The sequence below is a fragment of the Vipera ursinii genome, assembly GCF_947247035.1.
Source record: "Vipera ursinii genome assembly, chromosome: 3".
Taxonomy (NCBI): domain Eukaryota; kingdom Metazoa; phylum Chordata; class Lepidosauria; order Squamata; family Viperidae; genus Vipera; species Vipera ursinii.
Genome location: NC_139516.1, coordinates 85902852 through 85919214, shown reverse-complemented (window position 1 = coordinate 85919214; position 16363 = coordinate 85902852).

Below are 16363 nucleotides of genomic sequence, written 5' to 3'. Positions count from 1 at the left end.
AAAAGAATGCAAATGACTAGCTGTCTGCAAGGAATATAAATCCTTCCATTCCCCACCATCCAGTCAGAGTGGAAGAAGCTTCTTGGATGAGAAGCAAAATGTCTTCAAAGAAAAACAAGAAAGTCCAGTTGCTTCCTGAAAAAGCACCGTTGGGACAACCATGACCTGGATGACTGAAAATCTCCATAGACATACGGGAATGCAAATACTTTTAATAATGAATATACATTTATGATCTTTTCCTTTAAATATTGCTGGGCCTGGGAAGATGGAAAGAGTTTTAAATGAAATTCTTCTCAAGCAGTAGGTACAAATCACAGTCTCTCATATGTTTGTCCTTGACATCTCTTCTTTTGTACTCTCACTAAACTGTTGATATTCCATATATTTTTTCGCATGAGAAGGTCAATCAATCAATCAATCAATCATCACCACCATCCTCTCTTGTCTTGACTATATTTAACATATATGTACAGTGTCACACTTACATACTAACTCTTGGATGAGTCATTAACCACCTGAATTGGCTTCAGCTTAGTTTGTTTCTGATCAATATTTCATAATGTATGTGGGTATGACTATTTTAGAAAGGGAGAAAATTATTTTTGCAGGTAAATAAATAGAACTGGCTCGAAGAAAGGAAGTGGTTTGGAGATTCAATACTTGGTACAACTAGCAAGATCAAATGACACAGCTTTTCCATCAGCAGGGCCACTTCTGGGTCCAGGCAGGGGTGAGATAGGGTGTTAAGTTTGAATGCTTTTCATCCTCACAGCTGCCAAAAAAAAATCCCCATTCTTGCACATAAAAATTAGCATTTCAACACATTTTTATCTATATGCCAGGAGCCTACTACCTCCCTCACCTCATCGCTGTAGTCTGAAGTAGTACAATCCAGGAAAACAGTCATTTGAAAAAGATATAAGTCAAAGGGACAAGGCCCAGACATACAATAACTAGTGTTGTGAACTGAAAAGATTGAAGGGAAATGCTACTCATAAGTCAAGCGCCAAGAGGCTTTGTTACAGAAATACTAAAACAAAGATGAAAATTGCATAGTTGTTGCAAATTCAGAAACAAAAGAGCATGTGGGTCTGGAATTAAATTTTAAAATATGTATTTCTGAGCGAGTAATCTGAGGAATTTGTAAGCAATTTAGTGGCATCGTTAAAATTGTATAGTTTGAACAATTGCATGCTAATTAAGGTTGCCTTGACCAAGGCAAGTTTCTATTTACAAGCTAAAAGCAAATAATGCTTCTATGTTCTTTCCCATCTGATTCTCGCTCCTTCCCTCCCTCCTTCCCTCCCGCCGCATTTGAAGGCTAATCCTCTGGTATTTGTGTTCTTAGAGTTTAATTCATAGCTCTACCCCTTCAGTGCTCTGCTATTGCTTTGGGAGTAGGAGGAATAGTATGGCTTGAACAAATGTCCTTGAGTACGAGAACGAGGACGAAAGGGACATCTTAACAATTTGGAACTTATTTATGCAGATAGAATCCAAGGTAGCAATGCATGTGGCTCCATTGTAAACAAACACGTGACAAACTCCATGAAATTGATCGGCATGGGGTTGGTTTATTATTTTTTCCCCCCCAAGGCTTGAGTTTCTTTTATAATTTTCTATAATAGCAATGCTATTGCTTCTATCATTTGGGATGTCTGTGCATTGTTGCGATTTTGAAAGGACAACAAGACCAGTCTTAACACTACTCTTTCTTTGCATTGACGTTTTAAAATGTAAGAGCCGCAATTAAAGCAGCCAATAACTTAATTTTGTTTCATTAGGAAGAAAGCCACTATTATATTTGTCTCAGACCTGTTCAAAAGATCAATAATTGAGATAGCATGGTTTCTGTTTCTTCTTTTTTTCCTCCAAGTTAGAATAATAGCTGCTCGGGCTGAAATAGTCAAAGAATCTGCACTCTCATGCTTGCGTCCATTGTTGTTTAATAGAAGGGAGGAATAACATAGAAATAAATCTTTGAAGCCATAAAATAAAGGAAAGGTATCTGAAAATTTGTGTTTTTTTCAAATGAATTGGAAAATTAGGATTTTAATATTTTGCTATTTTTTTGTCTTTATAAAAAATATGAATATGCCTTTTTTTTTAAAAAAGGTAAATGTTATCATATAACTCTCTCATAGCAGTTGTCCAGTATGGAAATTATTTTTTTTTAAACTCAGATTCAGCTTCGCAAGGCGTGCCAAGTGATAAGATGGTAAAGGATATGTAGCGTTCTCTTCCTGCATGGGTTGTTATCGCTGTTCCGCCAGGACGGAGGCATTGCAGATCGTAAGATGGAGACTTTAAAGCAAAATTTGGATTAAAAGGACTCTTTAGCTTGAACTAGCACAAGAGATTTTATTGCTTGAACAGGAGAGCAATTGGTACATGGCCAGTGGAGAGTTGGAAATTATTTTTGTGCCCCGTAGCAGAAAATGCTACAAGTGTGTCTCCTTAGCAGTAAAGACACTATAAAAATAAATAAAAATCTGCTGTCTTTTTATGACACTGAAATCATATGCCTACATTGGCTATTTTACACTTTCTAATAGGAAGCCTGTCTTTTTTGTTTTGTTTTGTTTTTTTGGCAAACCTACAATTTTATCTACTCTGTCACAACCAATATTTAGTGAAAGTGGGCTTTTTTTAAGTACTAAAGGCATATAAAAAGTAAAGTATTCCATTTCCTAGTATTTGCTTGATTTGCTCTAGCTTGTTTGCCTTTTCATCCTGTGATAGTTTTCTATTTCTTTCCATTCCTTCTGCATCATTGCTTCCCCCCCCATATATTTTTTCATTTATCTTTATCTATATCTTTTTCCCCCTGCCTTTTATATCTCCTCTTCTGAAAGGCAGAGAACATTCAATCAGATGTTATTATGTTTTATTTTACAATGTCATGCCAAACATAAAAATTGTTTTTGTTGTCTCTTTTATGTTACTGAATTAAGCCCATATTGATTCCTTGTTCGGAATGATCATTGAAAATCACATGTTTTCTTTTGTCCTTTAGCCACAAGAATTCAAGGATTTCTTTAACAAAAAGCAATAAAATGTTCCCATTCTCAGTTATATTTGGAATTCATTTGAAGAACTGATAGCCTGACAAATTTTTAAGTCATTTTTTGTTTTAGTCCTAGTCTATATAGTAAGGTATATGCTGGAGGGGAAAAAATGATATCAGGAGCCATTTTCTGGCTGATGGTCACATTTTGTGCTTTGGGGGAAATTATGGCATTGTTTCGCAATTCCCTTCTTTCTTGGTTGGGTTTACCTTCACCTTTTCTGATTTAGGGTTGGATCTATGCAGAGAAATAGAAGTTAAAAGAAGATTTATTTTTATTTTATTTATTTTAATTCCATTTATATCCCGCCCTTCTCCGAAGACTCAGGGCGGCTTACAAGCTATGGGGGGGGGGAATGTTTTTGAATGGAAGAATGTCACTGATGGTCTAAAATTCTTCATCCTTTGTATCACTTTGTTTCAGAATCAGAAAAAAAGAATAGTGAGCAAGTAAACCGAAATCTTTGGATTCATTGGGAAGAGTAACAGAATAACAGAGTTGGAAGGGACCTTGGAGGTCTTCTAGTACAACCCCCTGCTCGAGCAGGAGACCTTATACCTTTCCAGACAAATGGCTTTCCATTATCTCTTAAAAACTTCCAGTGATGGAGCACCCACAACTTCTGGAGGCAAGATGTTCCACTGATTAATTGTTCTGTCAGAAAATTCCTCCTTAATTCTGAAAGCTTCACCTGATCTATATATTCAGATAGGAATCAGAGACAAGAACCACCGTAAAATGGAACCCACCCATCTCCCTTTATAATTCTCCATATGCCATATACTGGGGGAGTTCAAACATGGCCCTTTTATGACTTGTGGACTTCAACTCCCAGAATTCCTCAGCTAGATTGCCTGGCTGAGGAATTCTGGGAGTTGAAGTCCACAATACTTTCTCTTATCAAAAATTGGCAAACAGCACACATAAAAACAGGTATGGATCAACCTTTTATATTCTTGGTCCAAATTTTCCAAAACCGACTTCTATGTGAGACCTACTTTTATATTGGTTATGGGATAGGACAGGGGTAGGCAACCTTGGCTCTTTTATGACTCGTGGACTTCAGCTCCCAAAATTCCTGAGCCAGCCACGAGTCATAAAAGAGCCAAGGTTGCCTACCCCTGGGATAGGACCTTTCATTGTACATAAGAGCAGAAGGCACATCTAGAGAAGGTAATGGCCTCAATACTGTATACAGTTCTGTCTTTCAATAGAGAAGAATGATTTAGGTATAACAGCTAAGGGACATAATTTGCAATTTTGGCTTGAATATACAACTTTCCATGCTGCTAAATTTGGACTTCAACTCCAAGAATTCTCCAGCTAGCATGACCATTTCTGAGAATTCTAGAATTCCCAGAAATTCTCTAGAAAATGAGAATTCTGCTCATTTTCCACAGGCTTTACATGTGTGGAAAATGAGCAGGTTAGGACAGGCTGCATAACAGGTCGATTCTCTTTTGGTTTCATTTTTTTTCTGAAAGTGTCACAAGAGGAGGGGATTTACACTTGACTATCTTGCTGGATTGGTGGCAAATGACATTATGTTCCATACGCAAGCTGGTATTAGCATATGCCAAGAAAGGTTCCTTCCAAATGGTTTCGTAGGCTTTGTTTCTGCCTACTCTGTCTCCTGAATCTTCATAAAGGAATGAGTTTCCTAATCTTGCCTTTCCAATGGTCTCAAGCTTCTTCCCCAATAAAAAAGGTTATTTTTCAGTAACTCTGTTAATGCTGCTAGAGTTATAGAAATAGAACAATCTAAGCCAGAAAACTATCTACAAACCCACCTGCCGCAATTAATTGCTCTGTTCATTCTCCATTCTTTCGTACTAGATCCCTTAATGCAGTAGTTGTCATGCTTTAGATACCAGTCAAAAACAACTCCCAGGAGCCCTGACCAACACAGCCAGTACCAAGAGAAATATTGAATAGAAACACTTGACCAGATTTCTGCCTAATCACAGGAAAGGCTTGAGAGAAGAGTCATAGCCAGGACTTTATTTCTCATAGAATGCCCAGAACGGAGTTCTGGCACCTTTTTTGGATGGAACCTTGTAGGGTAGGCAAGGCGGGTTGTATGATGTGTGTGAGTTCTGGCACCTTTTTCTTTTACAAAAAAAGCACTGTTCACAGCTATGGGTATTGTCTGATTCAACCTCCTTCAATCATTGACTATCAATACATGTAGGAGTCATCCATACATATGTGGTGCTACTTACCATAAGACTTTTATTTTGTTTCCAGTCTGTCTCTGGGAAAATCTGAAACCCGATTAAAGCAATCCAGAAGGAAACTAATGTTTTCTACTGGTAAGCAGAACAAGCACTTCTCTGGACTAGCATTCTGTGCCACAAAGAGAAGGAAGCTGAGGTAGGTTGGTGACCTTCAGGACTTCAAATGACCTAATGATCTTTTCCATTCAATCATGGGATTCTGGGGGGTTATAGGGTCATTTGTGCTTCAGCCTTTAGAGAAACTAGGCAGAAACAAAGCATATGAAACTATTGGGAAGGCAAAGACTCACCCAGGGAATATTAGCCTTGTGGAAGACATTCCAAGGTGTTAAAATTCATCTTTATGAGCACCTACAAAGAAAAAGAAAGAAAGAAAGAAAGAAAGAAAGAAAAGAAAAGAAAGAGAAAGAAAGAAAGAAAGAAAAAGAAAGAAAGAAAGAAAAAGAAAGAAAGAAAGAAAGAAAGAAAGAAAGAAAGAAAGAAAGAAAGAAAGAAAGAAAGAAAGAAAAAGAAAGAAAAGAAAAGAAACACAAGGGATCTAACAGCACATTCCCACTATGATATGAGACGACCATCACTTTCATGTTTTCCCACTTGCCGCTTAACAAAACATAAAATATCGGGAAGTACCTCTAAAACATGCAAAGTGCCTCCCAGCCTTTTCGATCATGAAATAGAGATGGGAACAGGTGCTTTCTTTTTCCAGAAGGACATCAGATCTCCCTACATCTGTAACAGCCACTTAAAAACAGCCATTCATAAATACAGGTAGCCCTTGACTTATGCTATCAATTGGGACTAGAATTTCTGTTGCTAAGCAAGGCAGTTTTTAGTGAGTGGTGTCCAGTTTTATGACCTTATGCTGGCTGTAGGTTGAGGATTACCTGTAATCAGATATCACCAGGGCTTTTTTTCTCATAGAACGCTCAGAACGGAGTTCCGGCACCTTTTTTGGATGGAACCTTGTAGGGTAGGCAAGGCGGGTTGTATGACATGTGTGAGTTCCGGCACCTTTTTCTTTTACAAAAAAAGCACTGGATATCACAATAAGTTGACAAGACTTCATACAGCACTACAACAATCCTCATCTTCCCAGGATCTATGGCCCTCTCATAAGTTAAGCAGGAGCTAAATGTTTGATATTGACCTCAAGGAAAAGGATTACGCAGGCTGTGCAGATTTTTGAACGGGCAATTTTGTTTTGAGGAGGATTTGAACAAAGCACTCTCAAAGATTTTAGTGGTGCCACAGAATCATTTAACTTCTCAAAACAAATCAGAGCAGATTTGCTACTTCACTTTGGCTTGCTTCTGAGCCCGCTCACATTGTATGTAGCCCTGCATAATCAAAAGAAGCTTCTGTAGAGATACTATGCACGCACTGAAGTCTCTTCCATCTCTTGCAGTTGCTGGGTTAAGCTTCATTGTAGATGCAAGGCAAGGCAAAACATCTTAACTAGGCAAATTTTATTACTTCTTTAGCCAGAGGAAAAGAAATCTCCTCTAGCACAATGCTTTCTGTTCATGTGAACCCAAGAGGTCTCAATGGTTCTCTATCTTACATACAACATGCCCAAACAAGAAACTTGGGATTAGAAATGTCTCCATATTTCAAGAGTTAATAGACAATTTACTTTCCTCTCACAGATTTTGTCCATCAGGAGCACATGCAGCAATTTAAGGGTACTGGTTTCTATTGTGGCAAGAGCATTGTGGGAAATAGATCCATCAAGCAAACAAATGAAAATAGCAGTTACTTCACTGGCTTATAGGTTTTACAGGTATATAAGAGCCTTTTCTGCCATGGCCACTACCCTTTAGAAGATCTTGCCACATGAGGTAAGATCCACCTCCTTTTTTTTAGCCTTCAAGAAAAGCTTTAAAACCTGGCTATACTGGCTGGCAGGGGTCCTGAAGGAGAAGCTATTGGCTGGAGGTGGTTGGTGCACTGACAGAGTGCTTTAATTTGTTTAAATTTTTGTAATTTTAAATCTGTTTGTATATTTATAATTGTTGGATATTTGTACATTTTACTGTAAGCCACTCAGAGGTGCTTTGAACCGCGAGATGGGTGGCAAACAAATTTGATAATAATAGTAATAGGTTGAAAAAAATGGGTAGACCACTTAAATAGATAGCCCATGGAGGGCTTCAGAGGCAGGTCAGCATCTATTTTGTCAAACTCATCCAACCAGATCTCTGTATTTTCCTTGATTTAAAAGGAGCCATTATGAAATAGCAGCGAACACGTTTTGCTATCAAAAATACAACTCCAAGATTAGAACCTTGCCTACTTGTTTGTATTTTACAAGTATGGGTGACTTTTTCCCACTGATGATCCAAATCAGCTTGCAGAAATGAGTAAACCATTTATTTATTACATACATTTTCACTGAGTATGGTAATATTTTATTATGACATGAGGAGGGGGTGAGGAGCCAATGCCTAACCATTTACAAAAATGTTTAAATTAGACTAGTCTTTAGGCTAGGTTGATCTATGCTTTGGTTCGAAGCATATATAAAAGCAATGGCATTTTTAGAATAAAAATCCTGAGTAAAACCTAGGAAGTTGAGTACAAAGGGGGGGGGGAATTACAAATACATCTTGAGATTAATTTGCATTGTATAGTGAAAATGATTTGCATTCGTTCTGGAGTTCCTTTTCTCATTGGCTCCTGGAATGTACACCTGTGGCTTGTTAGCATGCAATGCTACCACAATGTGCAAATGAAAACAGCCCTGTATTGGCAGTGTGGAGAAAAGGTTCTCCCCAGGGTTAGTGTTTCTCTTTTAAATGCAAAACCCCATTGAAATGAATGGTCTTATTATTATAATTGGATGTATGCCTGTTAGGGCATCTCACTACATATTAGAAGAGAGAAATGTCTCCTTTAGTCTTGGGAAATGTGGAATGAAACAAAACACAAGCCATGTATAACATTCTGGTCTCCTTTATTGAGTAAGAACATGCACGGGCAGGCAGGCAAATAGAATGACCTTTCATGATATGCTTCCATTTCCGCCCAATTTATCTGAACCAAGTGCTCACATGGACGGTGCTTTTAAGGGCTCAAGTAGAACTACAATTTGGAATGCCTTTTCCCCCACTGTACTCAACTGGATAGAGAATATTTATGAGCGAACTCACAAAGCTATATCAATGATTTGAAAGGCTATGTAAGTTCCTCTAGAGTTGCGACAAGGTTTGGCCAAAACAAAGATGGCCAACTGTAACATGAGGAAGACGTAGTGGTAGCAGCTAGACATTTTCTAATCCACTTTTTGGAGTAGCAATTTGTTTCCATACATTAAAAAGCAGATATTATCCCCAGAGACGTAACAGGAAGAAAGAGTAACCGTGTTTACAAAACCAGTCCTTCTACATCGCCAAAACTGCTTGACAGATGGCAGGATAGCCATTTTTCTGACATAATAAGTTTAGATGTTCTCCCTGCCCTTGTTTTTGCTTAGTTTTTTTTTAGAGTTGTTTTGGGGTCTAAAACGAAATCTACTTCAGGATAGACTCAGCAGTGGAACTGGAAAAATACAGCCCGCCCTGCTGGGATGGAAGAAAAAAAAAAGCAATCATGACTTTATTATTAATCTAGACAATAAAAGCAATAGCTCCCAAAACACTATATCTCAAAAGGAAAACAGTGATAATTTTGTAGAATATATCGACTCAGTATACAACCTTTGAAGGATTCAGAGATGAAAGACCTAATATTTGAGCTTCAGAGCTGAAGTAATTTTCCTGATCATAATTCAAGTTGAGTCTTCCAAATGAGCTTTTGAGTGCTCATGGAAAAACTACCATTCTCCGAGGAAGCACAATTACAAGTAAAGTATCACTAATGATAATGCAAAGTATTGTCACAATAAGCAGAAACATCCAGTCATCCCTAGTCTTCAGGAATGAAAAACTAGCCTCTCCAACATGGCTGCTCTTCTCAACCATAATTAGCATTTTTTTTTATACTTTATTGTAAAACAGCACGTTTTTTAATCTTCTCCTTGCGTCACCAGCATTTCCTCCACCTGGTCAGTGAAAGACTACTAAAAATGGCAGCGATTTGACAACATGTTTTCTTCCTCATTCTCCCCACACTCCAGTTTACTTTTATAAATAATACAAAAAGTATAGGTGTACAAGGAAAAAAAGTTCCCTCTTGGAGAGTTTATTTGATCTTTTGCTTGCTTATTAGGTTTTTATGACTGTCCATCTCACATGGATTGGGCTAACAATACTTAAAAACAAAACAAAAACAACCCAGCACACTTATAGATTGAGCATTGGGCCCTATCCCACAAGATGCAGTTCAGTGGTAAGAAAAATACCGTATTTTCCGGCGTATAAGACGACTGGGCGTATAAGACGACCCCCTACATTTCCTGTTAAATTATAGGGTTTGGGCTATACTCGCCGTATAAGACTACCCCTCTTCCAACGCACACCAAATAAAAATTAAGAAACATCAGATTTGATTTTAATATGGTAATTTTAATTCAAATGCTTATGACATGCAGGTGCTTAGTAGGAAAACTGTCACTTATAAACATAAGGCTGTTTGTCATCAAACATGTAAACATAAAACAGTGCAAGTGGATTAAACAATAATAATAATAATAATAATAATAATAATAATAATATAATATAATAATAATAATATAATAATAATAATAATAATAATAATAATAATAATAATAATAATAAGAAGAAGAAGAAGAAGAAGAAGAAGAAGAAGAAGAGGAAGAAGAAGAAGAAGAAGAAGAAGAAGAAGAAGAAGAAGAAGAAGAAGAAGAAGAAGAAGAAGAAGAAGAAGAAGAAGAACTAGAAGAAGAAGAAGAAGAAGAAGTTGGAGGGGACCTTGGAGGTCATCTAGTCCAACCCCCTGCTAAGGCAGGAAACTCTATACCATTTCAGACAAATGGCTGTCCAGTCTCTTCTTAAAAATTTCCAGTGTTGGAGCATTCACCACTTCTGGAGGCAGGTTGTTCCACTGGTTAATTGTTCTAACTGTCAGGAAGCTTCTCCTTAGTTCTAGGTTGCTTCTCTCCTTGACTAGTTTCCATCCATTGCTTCTTGTCCTGCTTTCAGGTGCTTTGGAGAATAGCTTGGCTCCCTCTTCTTTGTGGCAGCCCCTGAGATATTGGATCCCTGCTATCATGTCACCCCTCACCCTTCTCTTCGTTAAACTACACATACCCAATTCCAGCAACCGTTCCCTATTTTCCTAATTCACTTTTTCACTTTTCCTAATTCACTCTAAAGCTTTCCCTGTGCAGAGCCTTAAGTAAAACCAGCTGCCTGCAATTAGTGCAGCTTCGCATCCCACCAGGCTCAAGGTTGACTCAGCTTTCCATCCTTCCAAGGTAGGTAAATTGAGGACTCAGATTGTTGGGCGCAATAAGCTGACTTTGTAATAATGCTGCTTGGGGGGGGTGAAAGCCCTAATAAACAGGCATATACACAGAATGAAGGCTATTGCTAAGCACATTGATTTGTGCTTTAAATTGTAAGCCACCCTGAGTCTTCGGAGAAGGGCAGGATATAAATGGGATTTAAAAAAAAAAAGACCAAATGGGAGATCCGCTCCAGGTTTTCCAGCCCGCCCGCCCAGTTCCTGAGTCAAATGTGTCCTTAGAGCTAAGCCGCTGCTCTGGCTGCTGCCTTTCCCACCTGCCTTTCAGGTTGGGATATACTACAGCTGCTCTTCAACTTTAGAAAGAAAGACGCCCAGACCCCAGCCTGTAAAAAAATCACAGACTGCAGCTTCTTCTCCAATTGGTCCCGCTTTCCCTGCCCAGACTAAATGGGAGATCTGCTCCAGGTTTTCCAGCCAGCTCTGTCCCTAAATTTTCAGCACCCGGTGTATAAGACGACCCCTGACTTTTGAGAAGATTTTCATGGGTTAAAAAGTAGTCTTATACGCCGGAAACTACGGTAAGGTCCTTTGTACTTAGGCAAGAAAAAGCAAGTGCATAGGTATAGAGTAGGAGGTAACAGGCTTAACAGTAGTAACTCTTGAGAGGGATCTAGGTGTCTTGGTGGATCACTGCTTAAATATGAGCCAGCAGTGTGCTGCAGCTGCCCCAAAAGCCAACACAGCTCTAGACTTCATCAATGGAGGGATAGTATCAAGATCACTGGAAATAATAGTACTGAGACCGCATTGGGAATAATGTATCCAGTTCTGGTTACCATGATACAAAGATGCTGAGACCCTAGAAAGAGTGCAGAGAAGGGCACCAAAGATGATAAGGGGTCTGGAGGCCATATCACCTGATGAATGGCTAAGGGAACTAGGTATGTTTAGTCTAATAAAGAAAAGACTCAGGGGAGACATGATAGCAGTTTTCCAATACCTGAAGAGCTGTCACAGGGAAGAGGGCATCGATTTATTCTCCATAGCACCTGAGGGCAGGTTAAGAAACAATGGGTGCAAGCTCATTAGAGGGAGATTCACCCTGGAATTAAAGAGGTTTTTCTGACAGTGAGAACGGTTAATCAGTGGAACAGCTTGCCTCCCGGAGTTGTGGGTGACCCATTGCTGAAGATTTTCAAGAAAAGATTGGACAACCATTTGTCCGAAGTGGTATAAGGAACCCTGCCTTGGGCAGGGATTGGACTAGAAGACCTCCAAGGTCTCCTCCGGTCCTATGATTCTATGAAAAATTATGGAGGAATGGGGTGAAAAGGAATAATGATGCCTTGCCACTTGGTGGGAGAGAAAAATCTCAAGACCCAGGATTTGGGGAGAAGCAGGAATTTTCATCAATGGGAGATTTCCTTGACTACAGCTCTATAGGAAATAAAATTGTCTTTCATTGTTTCGTCTGGAGCCAACACCATGCCATTTCATGACCTCTGTTTTCAATGCCACACAAGCTTCTGGATGGCAATAATCTCAAATGGACGGGGCCTTTGATTGTCACATAAGCAACAAAACTGTTTCCACCACACTGATTCCCAAATGTTCTCTTTATTCCACTTACGAAGAACAGCAACAAGATTCATCAAAACATAAACGCCATGTACATTTATAGTTAGATTTCATTGAGGGTTTAAACACATTCTTAAATTGTGTTAGATTGCCTGGAGACATGATAGTATGTCACTAAGAAAGGAAAATTTCAAAGCCACTTGTCAGATTGATTTCAGATGTCCACAGAGCCTAAGGAAATGGCTATGCTATTTGAAACTCCAGAGCAACTAAAGTAAACTTGTTATAATAATATCTCACCTGAATCAAACTTTCAAATATGATGATGTCCTTCCATCAGTCTTTTCACAGTGTCTTGGTTCACATATTGATTTTCTTTCATCTGGTCTATGAATTGCCTATTTTCTATTTTGTGGTCTGAAAGGGGAAAAGTAAGGTTATTTGTGAGGTGTGCCCTATGTATATTATTGTGCTTACTTAATTTCCAGTGGTTTCAAGCTAAGCGATTAAAAATAATGTCATCATTAGGACACTTGATTAGAGTCAAACTTAATTTTCAAATATATTTGACTAGCATGTCGTGAGGAGCAACTATTATTTCAAAATCTTGTACTACATCTGTGCTCACCACTCTCAAATTTGATGCTGTCTCTTGAATCTGTATATTTGATAGAACTGAACAAATTTATATATATAGGTCTTGGCGTATTCGGGTCTTTTCCCATGTAAGATTGAGAGTGTCTTAGCAATGTTTTGACGAGTTCCCACTCATCACCTTCAGGCTGTTGTCTTCGGCTTCGTGCTTGTGCAATTGCCTAATGTGCAATCGGCCCAGGTTCGAATCTCTGACTGATGAGAACAAACAAGTTTGAAATGATCATATCTGTCTCCCTTTAATTCTTTCTTAGCAATCCAAAAATTTACATACCGTATTTTCCGACATATAAGATGACTGGGCGTATAAGACGACCCCTGACTTTTGAGAAGATTTTCATGGGTTAAAAAGTCATGTTATACGCCGGAAACCCTATACCATTTCAGATAAATGACTGTCCAGTCTCTTCTTAAAAACTTCCAGTGCTGGAGCATTCACCACTTCTGGAGGCAGGTTGTTCCACTGGTTAATTGTCCTCACTGTCAGGAAGTTTCTCCTTAGTTCCAGGTTCCTTCTCTCTTTGGTTAGTTTCCATCCATTGCTTCTTGTCCAGCCTTGTGGTGCTTTGGAGAATAGCTTGACTCCCTCTTCTTTGGGGCAGCCCCTGAGATATTGGAACACGGCTATGTGGACTTCAACTCCCAGAATTCCTGGCTGGCTCAGGAATTCTGGGAGTTGAAGTCCACGATCCATAAAAGAACCAAGGTTGCCTACCCCTTGACTAGACATACCCAATTCCAGCAACTGTTATTTGTATGTTTTATCCTCCGGATAAATCCGGCTGCAACACAAGCCCGATTCAGCTCCGTCTGATTCAGATGGTGCAAAGCCGCCCTTTTGAAGCCCAAAGGGGCTTTTCCTTCCAGCCACCCTTTGGAATACACGCAAGAGCTGCGTTCACACGATGCGCTCTTCCAGGCCAGACTCTGCAAACGGCACGCCAGAAGCCGCAACCACTGCAGGAACTCTGAGTCCCTGCCTTTCGGCAGCCTGCATGGCTGAGCGCAATTCGGCTTTGAGAGCGCATTTGCAGATGGAGCAGCCGCCGCGTCTGGAGCCAAGCCCCGCCCGGGAGGCGGTTGGCCAGGCGGGCCCGGAATACGCGCTGGAGAGCTGGGCTTGAGGTGGCCATGCCGAGGCCGGCTGGCGAGGGCCGCTGCGTGGTCTGCGGGCAAGAGGGCCGCCAGGCCGCCAAGTACCGCTGTCCGGGCTGCCGGGAGAGATAGTGGGTAGCAGGGTGCGCTCTGCTTATGCTCAGATGCTGCTTGGGCGAGGGGAAGGGGCTTCCTGCCGCTCCCGGGGTCTGGCGTTTGCAAGGGGGAGGGGAAGGGGCTTAGAGGCTCTTGGGGGTGGGAAGGGAGGGTCACGTTGTAGGGGGGACTGGACTAAGGAGGCTTGAAGTTGCTTTGCAAGAACGGGGGCACTCAATTGATTTATGTACCCATATTTTCCGGCGTATAAGACGACTGGGCATATAAGACGACCCCTGACTTTTGAGAAGATTTTCATGGGTTAAAAAGTTGTCTTATACGCCGGAAAATATCATATATATATATATATATATATATATATATATATATATATATATATATATATATATATATATATATATATATATATATATATATATATATATATATATATATATATATATATATACCATATTTATACATATATTATACATATTTATACACCATATTTATACATATATATATATACACCATATATACAAATGAAAATTCGACTTGTTTTTAAGCTGTACTTACAACTCTCCTCCCTTTTCTTTTACTTTCTTCGGCCCCATATGCACAGGGTGTAGGGTTACCTTCAAATTGATCTGATAACTGCTATTGAATTAATGTGGAACCAGCTTCTCAATTATTAAGCACACTGCCTTGAAAATACCAGTCCTAAGAGTTTCACATTGGTTATCTATGAACTGCAGGGCCAAATTTAAAGTATTGCTATAAGCCTTCAAAACCCCAAATGATTAATGGCCCACCTACTTCTATTCTGTTTTTATGGCACTGGTTTGGGTAGGTTAGACTGTTTTTTCCCTTTGTGTAAAGACAGATGCAAAAAACAAGTTAAATAGTTCTGCTTTCTCCCTATTGCTTGTCACCTTCTTGCCACTTTCCCCCACTAATGGACCAATCATTTCCTTAACTTTTTTCTTGTTTTTTATATGTTGAAAGAAGCATTTTTTGTTATTTTTGACTTTGGTCGCAAGCCTTAGTTCATTTTGAGCCTTAGCTTTCCTCACTTCATCTTTGCAAGCACGGGCTATTTGCTGATATTCTGACTTAGTTATGTGCCCCTCTTTCCAATTCTTATACTTGTCCTTTTTATCTTTCAATTTATCAGAGAGTTCTTTATGCAGCCATGCTGGTTTCCATTTGAGAGCTGTTATTTTTCTCCTTTGTTGGTATTGTACTAGACTGGGCCTTTATTATCTCACTTTTCAAAATTTCCCAAGCTTCTTGAGTTGTTTTCCCCTTTAGGATTCTCATCCATGGAATTCTTCCCATGGTCTCTCTAAGTTTATTGAAATTAGCTCTTTTAAAGTCCAAGACTCTAGTTTGGCTGTGTTCTATTGCTTGTGCCTCCAGAATGTTGAATTCCAATATTGCATGATCACTTCCCCCCAAGGTTCCTGTGGCTTCGACACCTTCTATCATTTCATCTCTGTTAGTGAGAATTAAATCCAATATGGCTAATCCCCTAGTTCCCTTCTCTACTTTTTGGGAGAGAAAGTTTTCTGCTAGGTTTGACAGGAATCTGTTTGATCTTCCACTTGGTGCAGAGTTTGTCTCCCAGTTGATATCAGGGTAATTAAAGTCCCCCATTACTATTGTGATGTGCTTCTTACATACCTTAGTTAGCTGACTAGCAAAAAGTTCATCTATTTCCTCTGCTTGGTTGGGCGGCCTATAGTATACACCTATGACAATGTCATTTTTCCCCCTTTTATATTGACCCAAATGCTTTCAAGTTTACAGTTTTTGTCATTGTTGTGCTCTATTTCTGTAGAGATAAAGTTATGTCTTATATATAGAGCAACTCCTCCTCCTCTTTTGTTTAGTCTGTTTCTTTTAAATAGTTTAAATCCCTCTAGCTGTGTGTTCCATTTGTAGGTTTCGTCCCACCATGTTTCCGTAATGGCAACAATATCATATCTGCCCTCATTTACCTGAATTTCTAGTTCACCCTGCTTACTGTTCATACTCTGTGCATTAGTGTATAGACATTTGAGTCCTTTATGACTGACCCTGTGTTTACTTGCTGCATAACTTGTGTGGTGCCTGGCTTCCCCTATTTTTTTAGATTGCCGGGGACAGTGATGTTCTGTATCAATTAACTCACTATCCCCATTATTTAGTTTAAATGTTCCTCCAAAAAAGCTGTGATTTTATTGCCAAGTAACTCAGTCCCTTTCTTGGATGGATGCAGACCAT